Genomic DNA, 22559 nt, shown 5'->3' on the forward strand with positions numbered 1-22559 from the left:
AGAGATAACGTCAAATGATATGCAAGAATTTACCTACTCTAGTGGATTACAATTTTTTATGGGTTACCCTCATCTTCAAAGAAACCCTCTTCAATTGGTTACCCTTTTAGATGGGTTTTTGAAGTTGTTGACTCAGCTACTTCAAAGAAAAGGAACTTACCTACCTACTTGCAAGATACCTATGAAGCTGCTGATGTACCTACTTATGAGTTATTGACTCACCCGCTTGCATATTTTGTCAAATGCCAACAACATAGTTTGTTTTATTTTTATTTTGCCCCCCATATGCTAGATGGGCTCGGTGTGAATAAGGATAATGCTTATCCAGTCATAATAGATAATGCTTATTCCTTCCAAAAGGATAAGACTTATCCTTATTAATGGATAATGCCTATCCCCTTTCTGTTAGGATAGGATTGTAATATTTTCTTTTATGTTTATCCATAGCGTAGCTTAGATAGTAAGCTTCCTTCTCCTATACAAGGAAGCCTAGGATTTTAGGTTAGAGGCATCATTTGCTCTACCTATAAACCTCTTATATAGTTCTCTTTATTATCAATAAAGATGTTTGTTGGCTAAACTCTCTTTCTCTTGCCTTCTTTTTTCCAATGGGATGGGTACTTCAATCCTTTTGGTCGAAGTAGGGGGGAAAGAAAATACTCTGGTGAAGTGCTTTTTGAGATGGCAATGATGGTACCTTGAAGTTACTTTCCATGTTTATGAAATGAAGTTGTATTCATTCACATGACGTAGATGTCTTAGCACTTTCCATTTATATGATACAAAATTTGATTTTTTTACATGACATAGATGTATAAGTCCTTTCCATGTATATGAAACAAAATTGGCTTAGTCCATGCTATAACTTTCCCAATTGATTCAATATCTGAGAAAGAACACGCAGATCTAGGGTCTGCCTTAGTACATATTTTGTTCCGCAGCTGCTATAGGGAAACAGGCCATGGTGAGCCATCGTAAGACCTATTTTTAGGAATACAAAAAACAGTCTTGTACTAAGGATATAAGAGATTTCATGTGTTCTAAGACAAGAAAAGTCAAGCCATCCCATCTTTTGGTTTTGAAGGCTTTGTTGCCAAGTAAAACTGCCCTTGATGTGCAACTTGCAGTTTCAAAGTCAAGCCATCCCATCTTTGGGTTGAGAAAGATTTGTTACTACAAAGTAAACCATCTATATGGAGGTGTAGCTCAGTTATAAGAAAGTTGTGGTATGTCCATTAAATGCTTTGATTTCGTACGGTATGCCACCTATATGGTCGTGAATCGCCTGTCATGTTAGAAAAGTTAGTCTTTGTGTCTGTGGTGTTGACAAAATATTTGACTTGTTATGGTGTTCCACCTTCATAATGTTAAAACCACCTGTCATGTTTGAAAGTTAGACTCTATGTTTGTGGTGTCGACTGAAGCTTTGATATCGTATGGCATGCCACCTACATGGTCGTGAAATTGCCTTTCATGTTGGAAAGTTTAGGGTCTGTTGCCTAGCCGCCTGGCTACTCTCGAAAGCAGCTGTCTGTGACACTCTACCTCCCTATCTATATAGTATCAGAGCCATCCCCACTCTCTAAGGTCGGGAGGAAGCAAGAGTTTGCATCCACTTCTGCTGATTGCAAACACGTGAGCCAACATTATATTTTTATTTTCTTTTGTTTTTAATTTTTATTTGTCTTAGCTGTTAGTCTTACACAGAGTCCATAGTTCTAACTTATTAGTTTTTCACTATCAAAATCTGTACATATTTGAGTCATAGTTTCATTTCAATTGTCAAATTCAGTGTTTTCCAATTTTTATATTCTGCGAATTGTACATAATCGAGTTGTAGATACTTTCTTTCGGTTTTAGAGAAAATATTTGTTTTGTTTTGTCCTTAGATCCTTAACACAATAATATAGAGTCAATCCACGTAAATATAAAAATATTTTCATTTAATTGATCCTTTTCTATAGATCTAGAAAACAAATACATCTATTCCTTATAGTCCAAAAAAAAATCCTAAAAATATGTCTACTACACAGTCCACATCTAGTTCATATAATCCTTTTTTCAAGTAAACATGTCTTCCACTACCAGTGATTATATATGAAGTCGAGGTGTTACCATCATAACAACAGATGTGCACTACACCTTTACAAAATCCCTATTCAGCTGTTTCGAAAAAAGTATGCAATCACTTGATGATGATCCACTCTATTCTAGTAATTCCATAGGTGTAGTTCATATCACTACAGATGCCAGAGGACTTTCCCCAACGATGGATAAGTCTTGGATTTACTCATCTCCATATTGGTACTGTCCATATTATATTGACATATTAGGGGAGAAAAGGCTGACCAGTTGTGGTACATCTTTCTCTTCTTGATATTAGATTCAATAATTACCAACATATAAATTTGTGTACATCGAAGATTGTTCTTGATGATGGTATAATATTTTTCACCGTGTTCCCCGACTTCAACATACCATTAGTTGATCCACAACTAATGAATTCATTGAAAATCCAAGTCCAGATTCTCGATGCTCAGCAGGACAGGGATGACGGTCAAGCAACTCTCCACTATCAGATATCCCAGTGAGTTCAAAACCATAATATGAACCTACTTCCTCAAAGTGGCAAGGACTCTTAGCTTTTGACCATCACTGATAAAACCACAGAGTACACCAAAATCTCAAGAGACATACCTAGGGATGAACTGGTTAGAATTATCCCAGCTTTATGGGTCACTAAATATGAGAAGTTGAGATCCTATCCTTAACCTCTCAAGGCCACTGAAGATTCTGGCCACTACTATCTTAAAAGGCCACCCAAAACCACCTTATATATCCCTATGTACAACCCAAATGATGATCTTTTGAAAGTAAAGAAACTAGATACCATCCTCAAGTTCATTACTAGATTTATGAAATAGCATGATTGGATAAAGAGCTTCAATTATGAGGGTCATAGTATGATGTGGCGTACATGCCCTTTTTCAGAACATTACCCATGGAAGGCTGATTATGACTGTAGAATTTACAGAAGAGGGGCTGCGAGGCTACTCAACCTGAGATGCTCCTAACACCCCTATCTACACCCAGCCATATGTGGTTTTCTCGTTAATCCATCGATCTTAGGATAACCTAACCCAAGATCCGAAATATCCATATGTTATCTAATCAGAAAAGGCTTTAGTCGTACCTCAACATGCAATACATATTTCCCAAATCATATCCTTCATAAGATTTGGTCCAACCCTTTTACACTTACCCACCTTATCCATCTGTACCAACGCTATTTTCTCCAACTCCCATAGATGAATAGGAGGAGTTTGACATGGCCAAGTTTGTATGGGAAAGGAAAGATGCCATGGTATCCCAAAAGGAATATGGCTACACATTATGGAGAAATGCCAGAGTATCCACCATATTCCCACATGAATACTCCCCACAAGGACAAGGACAACCTTCTACACTTCGTTCATCCACACAATTAACTTCACCCTCAGAAGATATAAGGATAAGTAGAGATGCCATGAAACAAAGGGCCGAGGAAATAGGATGTCCAAGATAGGATACATATGATGCTATAAGATAGTATCAACATATTCTCCCGTCGACTAGGGTCCAACTGTTATAGTCTCAACTGATGGTCTTGAGATCCATAGAACATATATACACAATATGATGATCCATCAGAGGATGCTTTTATTCAGAGAGCATTACAAGATTGTGATCCAGAAGAACAATTGCATGACAACAATGACAACAAAGTTGATCCAACATATATGATGATCACAATCTATGAATAAGATTCCACCACTTAAGATGATCTCTTGTAGGTCCCCGATGAGGAATCCCATAATGGCAAATGGGTCTCTCTAAAATAATGTCTTTTACTGAAAAATGACAAAGATGTTGACTTGATCTACCTCAAGTAAGTTAACACAAGTGTTGTCATTCCAAGGGATAATGGTCTTATGCAAATGGAGTGATCACATAATACTGGCTCCTATCTTTCGGAGAAGCATAAGGAAACATTATTTGGCAACACCATGTCTGATAATTTTTACCAATCTATCTACTCTAATAATACATGTGATGATATAGCCCTTAATCTAGAAGGGTCTCCTCAGCTGTCGAGACACCAAGCAAGGCACAAGAGATACGTCTAGTTTAGATGGGTCAAAAAGAATAAATGCCGAACAAAAAACTGATGATCGACAAAAATGAAAATCCTCCAAGAAAATAGATCCAAGCAAATACAAATGCTTCATCACCATGATAAAGGACACTTTGCAAAAGGATATCCAAAGTCCCGAAAGGTAAAGAGGGAAACACAATCTTTGGTGCAATCCTCGGAGAAGACCATGGACTTTCATGAAGATATTGATGATCCTCATCCAGCTGTAGAAGAAATTCCTAGATCTACTTTCAACACAGAGAAAGAAATATCTGAGGATATATTTATCAATAGCCAACCACCATCTTTCATTAGTAGAAAGCCATCTAGTGCTAAAGATGTGTTTTGTGATGATGAATGTGTCAAGAATAATGAAGAAGCTCTACAACAATCAATCCAATCACCTAATGACGAATGTCCATCTGTGCTAGAGAAACCCTCAAGCATACCAACGGTCTCTCAATTAGTCTCCAAGTAATACGAGCTGATAAGTGATTTAGTCCCAAGAATAAGGCAAGAACCAACAATAGAGGTGGAAGAAAACATTGCTTCAACTCTATCCCTACCTTAGGACTTCAAAACTATCATGATACTGAAGACTATGGATGGAAGAAAACAATGCATGATACTATCGGACAACATATTTAGATTCTCCAAAAACCTCACATATTGGTGGAATACACTTGGGATTGTGGATAAAACTAATTATCGTACATTCTAAGACTTTGTCGCCAACACCATTATCCTGCTAAAAGTTTTGGTATAGATATAAATTACACTAGGAAGACCATCTTCCAGGACTTGAACAGTCTATACTGGAAGATATCTATACTGGAGCAGATTATAGAGAACTATCCAGCTCTAAATCTTTATTACAGCGGGAATGATCTTGTCATGAAGTCTGATTGCCCCTGTTCAAGTTGTAAGATGGGATCCTAGTGAAAGCTATTATTCAGGAGATTCAAACTACCTAGGCATCCAGTCAACAAGCCTAAGGTAGTCAAGTAAACCTGGTATTTTAGATGAAGAAGAATAGTAGATTACTAGAAGAAAAATGATAGCTGCTTCATGTGCAAAAACCATGGTCACTTTGCTAAAGAATGTCCTCAGATCAATAATTCAAAATACGCTGTCCAACTCTTTGAAGAAATAGCTAATCATGCTGGAATCTACCTAAACAAAGAGGATGACCTTGGATCAGTCTTCTCGGTAGAAAAAGAGCCGACAAAGGAAATACTGTTCTCCATATATGTTTATGTAGAATAAGGGCATATTGATGTTGTATATCCTATTGATCTCTACCTAATAACCATCATCAAAGAAGATAACCAAAAATTAGCCTATCAGTCTGTCATTCTCAATATATCAGGAATATTATCTTCAGAAGTAGCAGATTGCTCTATTGATCTGCTCAACAAATATATGGATCCCTCATATCCATCTATCCTCCGAGACGGCCAGGCTTTCAACAAGCTTTAAGTATTCAAAATGCACAAAAAATCTATACTAAAGTTGCTTAGAGAACATACAGGATATCTCTTTTATTATGTGATCATTATACTAGCCGATGACTTCCAGCAAGAATCCTCGTCATGGAGTTCAAGTGTCATGCCTTCAGGCATTATGATCAAATCCAACCTACTCAAAAAATATTCAAGCTATACTGGATTTGGTGCTTCAAAGATTCCTACAATGCAACAACCTTTCATAGGCCATGAATTCCAAGCCCAGTTGGAAATTTCACCACTCTAGAAATTTTCTGATTTAATGCTCTCTCTTAAAGATGAATCCTGCTCGAAGGAAATAAAATCTACCAATTCTCATCCTCAATGGGATTTAGTTTGATGAACAACAAAAGAATATCAATTATCATATAAGTTCAAAATCGATGAAGCGACAAGCATATGGATGAAGGCTCCTCCATAGGTATGCAAAGATTCCTTTAAGAAAGAAATTTACTTCACCAGATCGATAAAGAGGAACTTGGAAAGCAAAGAATGGCTCAGGTAGAAGCACGAAGTAGATTGGTAGATGAAAGAAGGATACATGAGATAATCGCCACCGACACCATCCAACACTGCTTGAGAGATGACGTCAGATGATATGTGCAAAAATTTACCCTCTCCAGTGGGTTACTTTTTTTAGTAGGTAACCCTCCTCTCCATGAAACCCTATTAGATGGGTTACCCTCACTAGTGGGTTACCCTTTCTAGTGGGTTACCCTTCTATCCAAGGAAAGCCTCTTCAGTGGGTTACCCTTTTAGATAGGTTTTTGAAGCTTCTAACTCAACTACTTCAAAGCCAAAAAGCTTATCCAACTTCTTGCAAGATTATAAAGCTCTTGATGCACCTTCTTGTAAGTTTTTGACTCAACTGCTTGCACATATTGTCACATGCCAACATCATAGTTTGTTTTGTTTTTATTTGGACCCTATATGCTAGTAGGGCTTGGTGTGAATAAAGGTAAGGCTTATCTAGTCATAACAAACAATGCTTATCCCTTCCAAAAGGATAATACTTATCCTTCTTAATAGATAATGCCTATCCCCTTGCTCTTAGGATAGGATTGTAATATTTTATTTCATGATTATCCATAGCATAGATTTAGCAAGTAAGCTTCATTCTCCAATAAAAAAAAGCCTAGGTCGTTAGTTGAGAGGCATTATTTTCTCTACCTAAAAACCTGTTGTATATTTTCTATGTCTTCAATAAAGATATTTGTTGGATAAAGTCTCTTACTCTTGATTTCTCTCTTCCAAAGAGATGGGTACTTCGATCCTTTAGGTCAAAGTAGGGGGTAGGGTAATACTACGGCAAAGTTCTTATTGCGATGGTAAAAATGGCACCCCAAAGTTACTTTCTATATTTATGTAATAAATTTTGATTTATCCACATGACGTAGATATTTAAGTACTTTCCATGTGTCAGTAGCTCGTAAGCAGGGGCATCAACAACATAAAAGGGATCTTGCAAGCAGGTGGATAAGCTTCTTGTCTTTGAAGTAGCTGAGTCAATAGCTTTAAAAACCCACTTAAATGGGTAACCTACTGAAGAGGGTTTCCTTGGAGAGGAGGGTAACCCACTGAAAAGGGTAACCAACTTACGAGGCTAACCCATCTTACAGGGTTTTCTTAGAAAGAAGGGTAACCCACTAGAAAGGGTAACTCGCAGAAGAAGTTAACCTACTAGGGAGGGTAACCTACTAGAGAGGGTAACTTCTTACACATGTCATCTTACATCATCTCTCAGGAAGTGTTGGATGGTTTTGATGGAGATAAGCTCGTATATCCTTTTTCTATCAACCAATCGACTCTGTGCTTATGCCTAAGGCATTCTTGGACTTCCAAGATCCTCTTCATTGATCTGGTGAAGTAACTTTTTTGCTTGAATGAATCATTGTATACCTGCAGGGGAGCCTTCATCCGTATTCTTATGTATTCATCTCATTTGAATTCATACAATGACTGATATTCTTTTGTTATTAGTTGCACTCCATCCCATTAAGGATGAGCATTGGTTTAGTTGCTTTCCTTTAGGCAACATTCCTCCGCAAGAGAGCATTAAATTAGAAAATTTCTAGAGTGGTGAAATTTCTAATTGGGCTTGGACTTCATGGCCTATGATTTCTACCAGGTAATACAACATAAAGTTCATTGCATTACAGAAATATTTGGCGCACCGAATCCAGTATAGCATGAATATTTTTAGAGTTGGTTGGATTCGATCATTATGCCAAAAGGCATGAAACTTGAACTCCATGAAGAGGAGTTCTTGCAGTAAGTCATCGACTAGTATAATGATTACATAATAGAAAAGATATTCCAAATGTTCTCCAAGCAGCATCAGGATGGATTTGTTGGGCCTTATGAATACTTAAAGATTGTTGAAAGGCTAGATTTTTCAGAGGATTGATGGATCTGAAGGATCCATATGTTTTTTGAGCAGATAAATAGAGCAATCTGCTATTTCAGAAGATAATATTCATGATGTGTTGAGCATGACAGATTAACTGGCTAATTTTTAGTTGTCTTCTCTAGTGATGAATATCAGGTAAAGTTCAGCAGGATCAACAACATCAAAATTCTTTGATTTTTCATAAACATCTATGGAGAAGAGGGTGTCCTTCATCGATTATTCCTATAGCGAGAAAACCGATTCAAGGTCATCCTCTTTAATGAGGTAAATTCCATTATGATCAACTATTTTTTCAAAGTGGTAGACAACGTCTTTTGACTACTTTATCTGGGGACATCTTTTAGCAAAGTGGCCAGTCTATTTACAGATAAAACATCTATCATTCTTCTTTTAGTAATCTATAGGGCTTCTTCATCTGAAATACCTGGTTTGCCTTACTACCTATGGCTTGTCGTTTATAGTCCTGGGTAGTTTGAATCTCTTGAACAACAACTTTCACTGGGATCCAATCTAGCAACTTAAACAAGGGTAATCAAACATTATAACAATAACGCTATGGCTATAAAAAGGATCAAGAACTGGGTAGTTCTCAATTATCTGCTTTAGTACAAATCTCTTCCAGCATAGAATGTTCAGGGCCTAGAAGATGGCCTGCCTGGTTCAATTTTGGTCTATATAGAAGGCTTTTAGTAGGACTATGGCGTTGGTGGCAAAGTCTTGGAATGTTATATAATTATTTTTATCCACAAACCCAAGTGTATTCCACTAACATATGAGGTTTTCAGAGAATCTAACTATGCAGTGTGACAGTATCGTGCATCCTCCTCTTTTATCTAGAGTCTTTATCATCATAAGAGTTTTGAAGTCCTAAGGCAGGTATAGAGTTGAAGCAATGGTTTATTCCACCTCTATTGTATGTTCTTGCCTTGTTCCTGGGACTAGATCACTAGCCAGCTTGTATTTCTCAAAGACTGATTGAGAGACCACTTGTTGCTTGAGGGTTTCTCTAACATAGATAGAAAATCCTCCTTAGGTGATTGGATTAATAGCTATAGAGCATCTTTATCATTATTGACACATTCATCAGCATAAAAGTCATCATTAGTACCAGATAGTTGTCTTCTAATGAAAGATGGAGGTTTACCGTTGATAAAGAAGTCCTCAGATATTTCTTTCTCTGTGTCAAAAGTAGATCTTGGAATTGATTCTACAGCTGGATGAGGATCATTAAGATCTTCATGATAGTCCATGGTCTTCTCCGAGGATTACGCCAAGGATTGTGTTTCCCTCTTCAGCTTTAGGGACTTGGGAAATCCTTTGGCAAAGTGTCTTTGTCATGGCAGATGAAGCATTTGTGTTTTCTTGGATCTGTTTTCTTGGAGGATTTCTCATTATTGTTAATCATCCGTTCTTTGTCTAGTGGTTTCATCTTTCTGGATCGTCTGAACTGCATGTATCTCTTGTGCCTTTCCTGGTGTGTCAACTACTGAGGAGACCCTTTTAGCTTGAGGGCTAGATCATCATGCATATTATCAGAGTGGACAAATTAGGAAAAATCATCCAATAAGATGTTACCAAATAAAGTTTCCTTATGCTTCTCTGTAGGATAAGAGCCTGTATTATGTGATGACTCCATTTGCATAAACTCATAATCACTTGGAATGACAACACTCGTGTTAACTTAATTGAGGTGGATGAAGTCAATAGCCTTGTGATTCTTCTATAGAAAACACTATTTCATAGAGACCTATTTGCCGTTATAGGATTCCTCATCGGGGATTAGCAAGAGATCATCTGAAGTTGTGGAATCTCGTTCATAACATGTGATCATCATATGTGATGGATTAACTTTGTTGTCATTATTGTCCTGTAATTGCTCTTCAGGATCACAATCTCGTGTTGCTCTCTGAATAGAAGCAGCCTTTGATGGATCATCATACTTCATGTTTGTTCTCTGGATCTCAAGACCATTAGCGGATACTACCACATTTAGACCATGGCTGATAGGAGCATGTGTCGAAACCATCTTATCAGCATCATATGGATCCCAACTTAAACATCCTATTTCCTCAACCCTTTGTGTCATGGTATTTCTTCTTATATATTCATCTTCTAGGGGTAAATTTAATTGTGTGTATGAAAGAAGTGAAGAAGGTCGTCCTAGTCTTTGTGAAGAGTATTCATGTGGGAATACAGTGGATACTCTAGCCTTTCTCCATAAGGCGCAGGCATATTCCTTTTGGGATAACATGGCATCTTTCCTTTCCCATACAAAATTGGCGATGTTGAACTCCTCCTGTTCATCTATAGGAGCTTGATGAAATAGAGTTGGTACAGATGGACGAGGTAGGGAAGTGGAAAAGGGTTGGACCTAACCTCGTGAAGGATATAATTTGGGAAATATAGTTATTTTTTAGGTATTTCAGAGTTTAGCATGATCGTATTTCAGGAGGCAGATCTGTTCTTCCATCGAGGTTATTTATTTCTATTATTGGTTAAGAAAATGTAGTATTTAGGATCCTAGTAGGCATTTATCAAACTGTATAGTTTAAAGCCTTCTTTCCAATGATCTAATAAGTATGATATGTTGAGCTCGGATAACATATGGCAATTTTAGAGCTCGGGTTAGGTTATCCTTAGATCGGTGATTTGATAGGCAAGCATCTATATGACTTGGTGTAGAGTGGGGTATTAGGAGCATCTCAGGTCAAGTAACCACTACAACCCCTCTTCAACAAATTCTACAGTCACAATCAACATTCTATGGGTAATGTCCTGAAAAAGGTCATGTACGCCACATAAGAATACAACCCTCATGATTAAAGTTCTTTATCCAATCATGTTGTCTAATAAAGCTAGTGAGGAACTTGAGGATGGTATCTGGGTCCTTTACATTTGAAAGATCATTATTTGGTTTTTACAAGGGGTTGTAGAAAGTGGTTTTGGGTGTCCTTTTGAGATAGTGGTGGTCGGAATCATTTGTGGAGCTAAGAGGCTGAGGATGGGCTCTCAACTTCTCATATATATTGACCCATGTAGTTGAGATAATGCAAACTAGTTCATCCCTAGATATATTTCTCTTGATCTTGGTCCACTTTATGGTTTTATCAGTTGCATCAATGGTCAAGAACAGACAGTCCTTACCACTTGGAGGAGATAGGTTCATTTTGAACTCACCAGGCTATCTGATAGTTGATAGTTTCCTGACCAGTATCCCTGTCCTACAGAGCATCAAGAATCTAGACCTGGATCTTCAACGACTTAATTAGATGTAGATTAACTAATGGTAAGTTGAAGTCGGGGAAGATGGTGACAAAGACTGTACAAACATCGAGAATAATCTCTGATATACTCAAATTTGCATGTTGTTACTTATTAGATCTAGTATCAAAAAGAGAATGATGCACCACAACTGGTCGGCCTTTTCTTCCTTGATATATTAAACCAATCCATATAGTACCAATATGGAGATGAGTAAATCCAAAACTTTTCCATTGATGTGGAAAGTCCCCTGGCAGCTGTAGTGATGTGAACTGTACCTATGGAGTTACTAGAATATGGTGCAGAACAAGTGGTGTTGAAGCAACATCGTAAACCATAGAGTGAATATTCATCCAGTGATTGCATACCTTTGTAGCAACTACTGAATAGTGGTTTTGTAAAGGTGTGGTACATATATGTTCTTGTGATGGTAACACCTCTATTTCATATATGTAGTCAAGTTTACATGACAATGTACCCTAGGAGTGGTTGACATGTTTATCTTGACAACAGAATTGTTTGAACTGGACGAGGACTGTGTGGTAGACATAGTTTTGGTTTTTCTGGATTATAAAGATTTGATGTATATGTTCTAAATATCTATAGAAAAGACTCAATAAAATGAAAATAGTTTTGTGGTTTTTGTGGACTGACTCTGTATATTTTTACTAGGATCTACAAACAAGACACAACAAATATTTGTTCTAAAATCTAAGGAAACTAACTACGACTCAATTATCTACAAGACACATAATAGAATAAATGAAAAACCACTGACTCTGATAATTGAAGTGAAACTAGAAACTAATATTTACAAGACTTGAGTTGTAAAATTTGGAAGTATTAAATCTAAGGATGGATCTAAGAGCAGTAGTTTGGATAAGTAAAACTAAAAACTAAGAATAAAAATATAAAATTGGCTCACGTGTTTTCAACCAATAGAGGTGGATACAAACTCCTACTTTCTCCCAACCTCTGGAAGTGGGGATGGCTATGATACAAAATAGACAGGGAGGAAGAGGGACACTACAGGTTACCAGCGAGAGTAGAAAATAGATGAGGAGGCAGAGTGGCACAGATGGCTGCCGATAAGAGCAGCCAGGCGGTTGGGAAATAGACCCCAAATATTCCAACATGAAATATCATTTCAAGAACATGTAGGAAGTACGCCATACAAAATCAAAGCTTCAATCAAGACTACAGACACAAAGACTAACTTTTCAACATAACAGGTGGTTTCAACACCGTGAAAGTTGTACGCCATAAAAAGTCAAAGATATCGTTAACACCACAGACATAGAGCCTAACCTTTCCAACATGTCAGGCCATTCATGACCATAATCAAAGCATTTAATCAACACACAACAACTTTTCTATGACTGAGCTACACATCTGTATGGGTTGTTTGCTTTTTAGCAACAAATCCTTCTCAACCCAAAGATGGGATGGCTTGACTTTGAAGTACAAGATACACATCAAGGATGTTTTGCATTGGCATCAAAGCCTTCGCAACTCAAATATGGGATAGGTTGACTTTGCAAGTCTTAGAACACATGAAATCCCTTGTCTCTTTATTACATGACTGCTCTGTATATGCCTAAAAATGGGTCTTACGGCGGCTCTCCCTAGACTACTACCCTCTAGCGGCCACAAAACAAAAGGTTTACTAAGGAAAATCCTAGATCTACATGTTCTTTCTCAGATATTGAATCAATTAGGAAAGCTATGGCATGGACTAAGCCAATTTTATTTCATATACATAGAAAGGACTTAGATATCTATGATGTATGGAAAAATCCAACTTAGTTTTATATAAATGGAAAGCGCTTAGACATATACGTCATGTGGATAAAGACAACTTCATTTCATAAATATGGAAAGTAACTTTGGGGTGGCATCATTGCCATCGCAACAAACACTTCGCCGGAGTATTTCCTTACCCCCCTACTCTGACCTAAAGTATCAAAGTACCCATACCTTTAGAAGAGAGAAAGTAAGAGAAAGAGAGTTGGGACAACAAATATCTTTATTGATAATATAAAAAAACTATACAAGAGGTTTTTAGGTAAAACAATTAATCCCTCTAACCTAAAGCCTAGGCTTTATTTTATAGGAGAAGGAAGATTACAAACAAAGTTAAGCTATGCATAAGCATAAAATAAAATATTATAATCCTATCCTACCAGCTAAGGGATTGGCATTATCCGTTAATAAGGGTAAGTCTTATCCTTTTGGAAGAGATAAGCATTATCTATTATGACTAGATAAGCCTTATCTTTATTCACACTGGGCCCAACTAAAATATGGAGGGCCAAATAAAAACAAAACAAACTATATTGTTGGCATGTGACATCATGTGAAAGCAGGTGAGTCAACAACTTAAAAGCAGGTGCATCAGCAACTTCATAGGCATCTTGCAAGCAGGTGGATATGCTTTTTATTTTTTAAGTAGGTGAGTCAGTAGCTTCAAAAACCCATCTAAAAGAGTAACCCACTCAGGAGGGTTTCCTTGAAGAGGAGGGTAACTCACTTAAAAGGGTAACCCACTGGCGAGGGTAACCCATCTGATAGGGTTTTCTTGGTAAAGAAGGTAACCTACTAAAAAGGGTAACCCATAGGATAGGGTAACCCACTCGAAAAGGTTACCTATTAGAGAGGGTAGCTTCATGAAAATATTATCTGACATCATTTCTCAGGCAGTGTTGGATAGTGTCAGCGACAATGAGCTTGTATATCCTTCTTTCATCCACTAATCTACTCCGTGCTTTTGCCTAAAGCATTTTTGGCCTTCCAAGATTCTCTTCATCGGTCTATTGAAGTATATCCTTCTAAACAATTAATCTTCGCATTTCTATTGGGGAGATTTAAGAGGTTTTCTTTATATGAAGCTAGTGACTTCATCTCCTGTGACCTTGTACTGTGGCTAATATTTTTTTGCTGCTCATCGAAATTCATCCTAGTGGCAATGACCGTTATCTGCGTAGTTCCATTTCCCCTATTTTTTTGTCTAGATTTTCTTTATAAGGCATCTATTCTGCTTGAAAATGAAGTGCCGAGCCTCATAGTATTCATCTTTCATAGAGTATGGATATGGGAAATTTCTAGAGGAGTGAAATTTTTGATTGAGCTTGGACGTCATGGCCTGAGAATCCTATAGGGCGATGCAACATAAAGACCATTAATTATAGAAATATTTGAAGCATCGAATCCAGTATTCTTATGGGTTGAACCATAACATGAATCACTTCAGAGTAGGTTATATTGGATCAAAATTCCTGAAAGCATCCTACTTGATCACTATGAGAATATAGTATTAGTAGCACAGATCCTAGAATAGACACAGAAGTTCTTGCGGGAAGTCATTGGACAATGCGATGAACACATGGCAGAAGGGATATTCCAAGTGTACTCTAAATGACTTCATGGTATATTTGCCATATTTTTTAAACACTTGAAGTTTGCATAAGGTTTTTCTTTCTCAAAAGATGAATGGATCAAAAGGATCCATATATCGGTTGAACAGATCTAGAGGGTAATCTACCATCCCAGAAGATAGTATTCCTACCTTGTTGAGCGTGAGGATTTTACCAACCTAGTGCTTGATGTCTTCTTCTTTACTGGATATCAGGTAGATATCATTGGCATAGATGTCCCCTGAAGCTTTATATACGTCTACGGAGAAGAGGGTGTCCTTCATTAGTTTTTTTTCTTGTGAGAAGATTGATTTAAGGTCATCCTTAATGTTTAGATAGATTTTTACATGATTGGGTATCTGTTCAAAGAGGTGGATGAAGTCCTTTAACTTTTTGGCTTGAGAACAATTTTTGGCGAAGTGGCCAGTCTTTCTGCAGATGAAGTAACCATTATTCTTCATCCTGCAGTTGGCTGGACTCTGTCATTTGAAATACCTAGTTTGCTGAGTGACTCTGCTCCTGTCATTGGGAGGCCTTGGCGGTTTGAACTACCTGAACAACAACCAGCTTTTCAATCTCATCTTACGACGAGAGGAGGAGCAGTTGGACTTGGTGATGAGGTCATCTTTGCTGAAGGCTCAGTTAAGAGATAGATTTTCTTAATGATCTACTTCAGTACAGTCCTCTCGATGCATGTGTTGTATAGAGCTGGGATGATAGCCTGTCAGATATAGTCTATCTATGGGACGATTATGGACTTGAACTTCTCCTCCACAATTGTCATCATGTGGTTTGCTAGCATCATCGACAGTGATGATATGAAGTCTTGCTTTAGGCTTGGATCCCCTCCCCTCCCAACTCAAAGTAATCTTTTCCATCTTTTGGAAGTGGATATCGATGATGTTTCTATCGAATGATAGACACTTTATCTCAAAGATCTATCATCAGAGGTTTTCTTATCTTTGGCTTGTATCCCTTTAGAATACCTCATGCAGGATCCTGATATTGATGGTAAAGTACTGGGACATCAGATAGGTGTTCTTATCAAAAATCCCAAGAGCGTTCCACCAGTCTCTGAGTATGTCGGAGACTGGAGTAAATTCTGAGAGTATTATGTATTTCTCCTTCTCGGCCAGTTTCTTCATCACCATCCAAGTGTAGAATACCTAGATACACTATGGCTAGCTTGAAATATTTATGTTATTGAGAGTAAAGGTGTGAAATCCAGTTCCCATAGTGTTTCTTATTGGTGTACCTGGATCTGGCCTTCTTTCAGGGATTGGATAGTCCTTTATCCCATCTGGGTCATTGACTACCTTGCAAACCTCTTGCTCTTTAGAATAGTTCATGAATATTGATGGATAGTCTTCTTCTATAGATCCATTTGAGGATTCAGGAGTGTCCTTAACATATTCTTATGAATTGATAGACTCTTCGTTGTCCTCTACATATTTATCGATTGGAAAGTTATCATCGGTGTCAAATTACTCCTTTGTATCAGAGGAGTCTCCTTCACTTGAAGTAGGATTAATGGGATCAACATCCTAGATCTATTCATTACACCTCAGATATTCTTCAAGTAGATCAAGGACTGCTGTGATTTGTGAATCTAGAATAACATCATCAGTGATGTTCAAGGCATATATATTTGGGACAAGCTAGTCTGGATCAGCATCTGGATCATGATGGGACAACAACTACTTCTTGTTAAGAAGACCATCTTTCAGCAAGGCATTCCATTCATTATCTTTATATGGAACTTCTAGGTTTTGGATTATCCGATTGTTGTCAGGGAAGGTGATGTCATGGTCCAAGATTATAATGGTCTCTTTGTTTGTTTCGGATTCCATTTTCCTCTTTGACTGCTTTTGGGTTTCATCAGCTTTTCTCTTGGTAGTGATGACATCTTTCCTATTCTATATATGCTTAGCAATATCAAACTTCTTTTCCTTATAAAAATCTAGGGATATTGGCGTATGGGAGCTTGAAGTAGGAGTGGGAAATATGTGGCTCATTTTTCTTGGAGGGTATGTATGTGGCGACACAGGGAACATGGTTGACTTTGGGGTAGGCTATGGATTCTCATGGGATGAAACCCACCGTGTCTCAGCTGCTTGCTTTGTTCTTTCCAAGAAGCCACTTTCTTCTGCTGCTGGTCAAATAAATAAGACATCAAAGTGACTGGTGGACATGTATCATAGTGCATATGTTAGAGCCTGAGTTTTGACTGGTGGACAAGTTTGTCATGCTGAGTGGATACCTGTTCTACTCTATTGTTCATTTCTTAAACTTTGCTTGCCAACTTATTCTGAGAGCGAGCAACATTCCTCATAGCTAGGTTGATGTTAGACAATATCCTATTTTGGCACATGGTATTTTTAGATTTCCAGTTGAGTGTTGCTTTACTATCAATAAGGGGCATCTTATCTCCGAATGGCAGGATAACATTTTTGACTGGTATTTTTGGAGCGTGGCTTATGTTATCCTTTTTGAAGGGTTTGTTTTATGGGAAGTCATCCAAGTAACTGGTTCTAGATTGGGACATTAAGAATATTTTGGTTGCAGGTTAGTTTTCTTTGGTTCTAGTAGCCTTAGCCAGAGGAGGAGAGGGTAAGGTAGCTCTTTGACACATGTGGCATGGGCAATTCCACTTCTACAAACAGTGTCTGTAGAAAGGAACTTTGTGCCACACAGTGTATCAGTCGTCATAATTGGAGTAGTGAATCCAATCATGCTCTTCCATAGTACTGTCTAGGAACAAACACATGAACTTTGGGTCATCCATAAAATTTTATTTATCTATCAGTAAAATGTCATCGTAAGGTTGGTACATATGGATTGAGAAGGTGGTTTTTAGAGGCTTTTTTAGGTGTGAGTGGTTGAAATTGATCGTGATGGTGTTGTCACTCCTTTTGGCAAAGGTTGGCTCCATGGAATAGAGAGGTTGAGAATAGTCCCTCAAATTCACATAATTTTATGACTGATGAGTTTGGGAGTACTTTCACAAGCTTGTATATGGGGACCTACCTTGGATCTAGATACACTGAGTGGTTCTGTCGGTGGAATTTATGTTTAAGAGAAAAGCTTCATCTTCACCTGGAAGGGATAGATCCATAAAATAATTTTGAACTCACCAAGCCACCTGGTAGTGGAGAGTTACCTAGATGGCATCTTTGGCCTGTGTATCTCCAAGAATTTGGACCTGGACCTTCAACGCCTTCATTAGATACAAATCAGAGAGGGAGATATTGAAGTTTCGAAATATAGTGAAGAAGATTGTCCCGACATCAGTGCAAATTCTGGGGTTCCCAAGTTGGTATGTTGGTATTCGTCATACCTGGTATCAAGGAGTGAAATATCCGTGACTACGGGCTTGGCTTTTCTTCCGCGACATGACAACACAACCTTAACAGCACCAAAGTAGATATAGTTGAAGCCTTGGATTCTCCACTGTCCTGGAAAATCTTCCGGCATCTGTAAAGTGATGAACTATTCCTCCTGAGTTGCATGAATAGGATGCTAGTCTAGTTTTGGGGAAGAAACATATTCTTTAACTCCTTTTGATATCTACTGCACTAAAGAATGGATTTGCAGCCATGGGTTATATTCCTTCTTTGCAAAGGCAGAATAATGGTTTAATAGCGGTAGTTGTGTTGAGGATATCTTCTATTCTGGTGGTAGCACATCTACTTCATATAGGTAGTCATATTTAGATAACAGAGTTTTCATAGGCGACATATTTACCTAAGCTAGTGATCTACAGGAACTGGACCTCCTTAAAGAAAAAGATTCTAAGGAAGACATACTTTTCGATTTTCTGGACTATGAAGACTCAACGTATTTGTTCTAAGGTTCTATGAACAGGACTCAATAAAATGAAAATCTTTTTGTATTTTTATGGACTGAATCTATATATTTTTTCTAAAATCTAAAGAAAGTAACTAAGACTCTATTAAGCATAGGACGTAGTATACAATAACCAGAAAACACTGACTCTGGTAATAATATTAAAATCATGAAACTAATATGTACAATACTTGAGTTGTGAAACTTGGAAGTGTAAACAAAGTATGGATATAAGATTAGTAGTTTGGATAAGTAAAACTAAAACTAAGAATAAAAATGTAATGCTGGCTCATGTGTTCCCAATCAGCAGAGGTGGATGCAAAGGCCTGCTTTCTCCCAACCTTAGGGAGTGAGGATGTCTCTGATACAAAATAGACGAGGAGGCAGAGGGGCACAGACGGCTGCTGGCGAGAAAATCTAGGTAGCTAGGCAATAGATCCCAAACTTTCCCACATGGAAGGTAGTTTCGCGCCACATATCAAGCTTTCCTATAATTAAGCTACACATCCGTATTGATGGTTTGATTTTTAGCAACAAAGCCTTCTCACCCTAAAGATGGGATGGCTTGACTTTGGAACTTTAAGCTACATATCAAGAATGGTTTGCCTTTGCAACAAAGCCTTCACAACCCAAAGATAGGATGCCTTGACTTTTCCAGTCTTAGAACACATAAAATCCTTAGTTACCTAAGTATAAGACTGTTCTGTATATTCCTAAAAATGGGTTATACGGTCGCTCTCCCTATCCTATTGCCCTCTAGTTTCCACAGAACAAAAGGTGTAAGGAAGACCCTAGATCTGTGTGTTCTTTCTTAGATAATGAATCAATTTGGAAAGATATGGCATGAACTCAAACCATTTCGTTTCATATACATGGAAAGGACTAACACATCTACGTCATGTGGACAAATCCAACTTCATTTCATATACATGGAAAGCACTTAGAGATCTACATCATGTGGATGAAGCCAACTTTATTTTATTAACATAGAAAGTAACTTTGGGGTGTCATTATTGTTGTCGCAACAAGCACTTCACTAGAGTAATTCCTTAACCTACTAATCTAACCTAAAGGATTGATGTACCCATCCCTTTAGAAAATATAAAAATAGAGCAAGAGAGTTTAGCCAACAAACATCTTTATTTATAATGGAGAGAAACTATACAAGAGGTTTTTAGGCAGAGCAAATGATCCCTCTCACCTAAAGTCCTAGGCTTTCTTTTATAGCTGAAGAAAGCTTACTAACTAAGCTAATCTATAGGTAAACAAGAAATACAATATTATAAATCTATCCTATAATCTAAGGGATAGGCATTATTCATTAATAAGGATAAGTCTTATCCGTTTGGAAGGGATAAGCAATATCTGTTATGACTGGATAAGCCTTATCTTTATTCACCCCAGGCCCTACTAACATGTGGGGCGATAAATAAAAACAAAACAAACTATAGTGCTAGCATGTAACAGCATGTGCAAGCACTTGAGTGAGCACTTTGCAAGAAGGTGCATGAGTAGTTTCACAAGTATCTTGCAAGTAGGTGGATAAGCTTTCTATATTGAAAATAGCTAGGTGAGAAGATTCAAAAACCGATATGAAAGGGTAACTATATAATAGGGTTTTCCAAGAGATAAGGGTAACCTACTAGAAAGGGTAACCCACTAGAAAGGGTAACCCACTGGAGAGGGTAACTTCTTGACCATGTCATCTAACGTCATTTCTTAGGTAGTGTTGGATGGTACCAGTAGCGATGATATTGCGTATCCTTCCTCCATCTACCAATCTACTATGTGCTTCTGCCTGAGGCGTTCTTGGCCTTCCAAGCTTCTCTTTATCGATTTGGTGAAATAGCTCATAGATCTACTGCTTGTCGAACTTTATATTAGTGTGGATGACCGTCATTTGATAGTTCCATTTTTCTTATTTATACAGCCAAATTTCCTTTGTAATGCATCTGTTCTGCTGAAAAATAAAGCGTTGAGCCTCATAATATTCATCTTCCATATTAAGTATGGATACGAGAAATTTCTAGAGTAGTGAAATTTCTAGTTGAGCTTAGACATCATGGATTGGGATTCCTATAGGGCAGTGCATCTTGAAGGCCATTGCATTGTAGGAATCTTTAAATCATCAAATCTAGTATTCTTATGGTTTGAAACATAACACGAATCACTTGAGAGTAGGTTAGATTCGATCGAAATACTTGAAGGCATTACGCTTGAACTCCATGAGAATGTAGTACTAGTGGCATAGATACCAGAATAGCCACAAAAGTTTTTACGGAAAGTCATTGACCAGTGCAATGAACACATGGCAGAAGGTATATTCCAAGTGTACTCTAAATGGCTTCAGGATGGATCCATCATATTTCTTGAACATTTGAAGATAAAAAAAGGTTCTTCTTTTTCAGATAATGGATTGATCAAAAGGATCCACATATCGATTGAACAGATTTGATGGGTAAACTTCCAGCCTAAAATATTGTATTCCTACTATGTTGATCATGAGGATATGACTAGCCTAGTATTGGATGTCTTCTCTGTTTGGGATATTAGGTAGAGATCATCGACATAGATGCCACTTGAATCTTTATGTAAGTCTATGGAGAAGAGGGTATCCTCCATCCGTTCTTCTTCACATAAGAAGACCGATTCAAGGTCATCCTCGATGCTAATATAGATTTTTGTATGATCGGCTACCTTGTTAAATATGTGGATGGAGTCCTTCAACTCCTTGGCTTGAGGACAGTTTCTAAAAAAGTGGCAACATTTTCTGCAGATGAAGCAGCCATCATCCTTATTCTTGTATCTAGTTGGGCTTTGTCCTCTAAAGTAGCTGGTTTGTTGGTTAACTCTGCTCCTATTATTTGGAGCCCTTGTCATTTTAAACCTCCTAAATAGAAGCCGCCTTTTCAATCTCATCTTGCGGCAAGAGAAGGAGCAGTCAAACTTGGTGATAAGGTCATTTTTGTTGCAAGTCCGATCAAGGGCTATATTATTCTTGATGATCTAGTTCAGTACAATCCTCTTGATACATATGTTGTCTAGAGATTGGAAAATGTATGTAGCCTATTTGTTGGACGGTTATGGACTTGAACTTCTTCTCCATGATTGTTGTTGTGCGGTTTGCTAGAATCACTAGTAGGGATGATATGAAGGCTTGCTTCAGGCTGGAATCCCTGTCCAAATCAAGGTAGATCTTTGCCATCTTCTTAAAGTGTATATTAATGACATCTCTATCAACCGATAGGTACTTTATTTTAAAGAGTTGTTGCAAGAGCTTCTCTTGTCTTTGGCATGCATCTCCCTAGAATCCCTCATAAAGAATTCTAATGTTGAAGGCAAAGTCTTGGGACGTCAGATCAGAGTTCTTGTTTGAAACACCAATAGTGTTCCATCAGTATCTTAGTATGCCAAAGAATTTAGATGTAAACTTCGAGAGTATATTGTATTTCTCTTGTTCGACCAAATTCTTAGTCGCCAACCAAGTGTAGAAGTCTTGGATCCATTGAGACCAGGCTGAAATCTTGATATCATCTAGGGTGAAGATGTGAAATCCAATTCCCATGGTCTTTCTTGCTTGTGTTCCTGGATATGGCCTTCTTTTTGGGATTGGATTATTTTTCATCTTGTCTTAGTCATTGACAACCTCGGAGACCTCTGGTTCCTAGGAATGGTTCATGTATATTATTGGATAGTCTTTCTCTTTTATAGATTCAACATCTCTTGTATCTGGATTACTGATATGTGCTAGAGCATCATCTTCAGTAGCATCAGAATCTTTTGTCTGTGTTGGAACATAAATAGATAAAGTCATCTCTTCTTTTATGTATTTAGCAGAAGTACCATCATTTATTTCAGAATATACATCCACACGGTTAGTGGTGGATGAGTGTACTTATTTCCCCTCAGTTTCAAAGCCATAGATTTCATTGATGGCGTTTAAAAACTCT

The sequence above is a fragment of the Capsicum annuum genome, chromosome 12, assembly GCF_002878395.1.
Source record: "Capsicum annuum cultivar UCD-10X-F1 chromosome 12, UCD10Xv1.1, whole genome shotgun sequence".
NCBI lineage: Eukaryota > Viridiplantae > Streptophyta > Magnoliopsida > Solanales > Solanaceae > Capsicum > Capsicum annuum.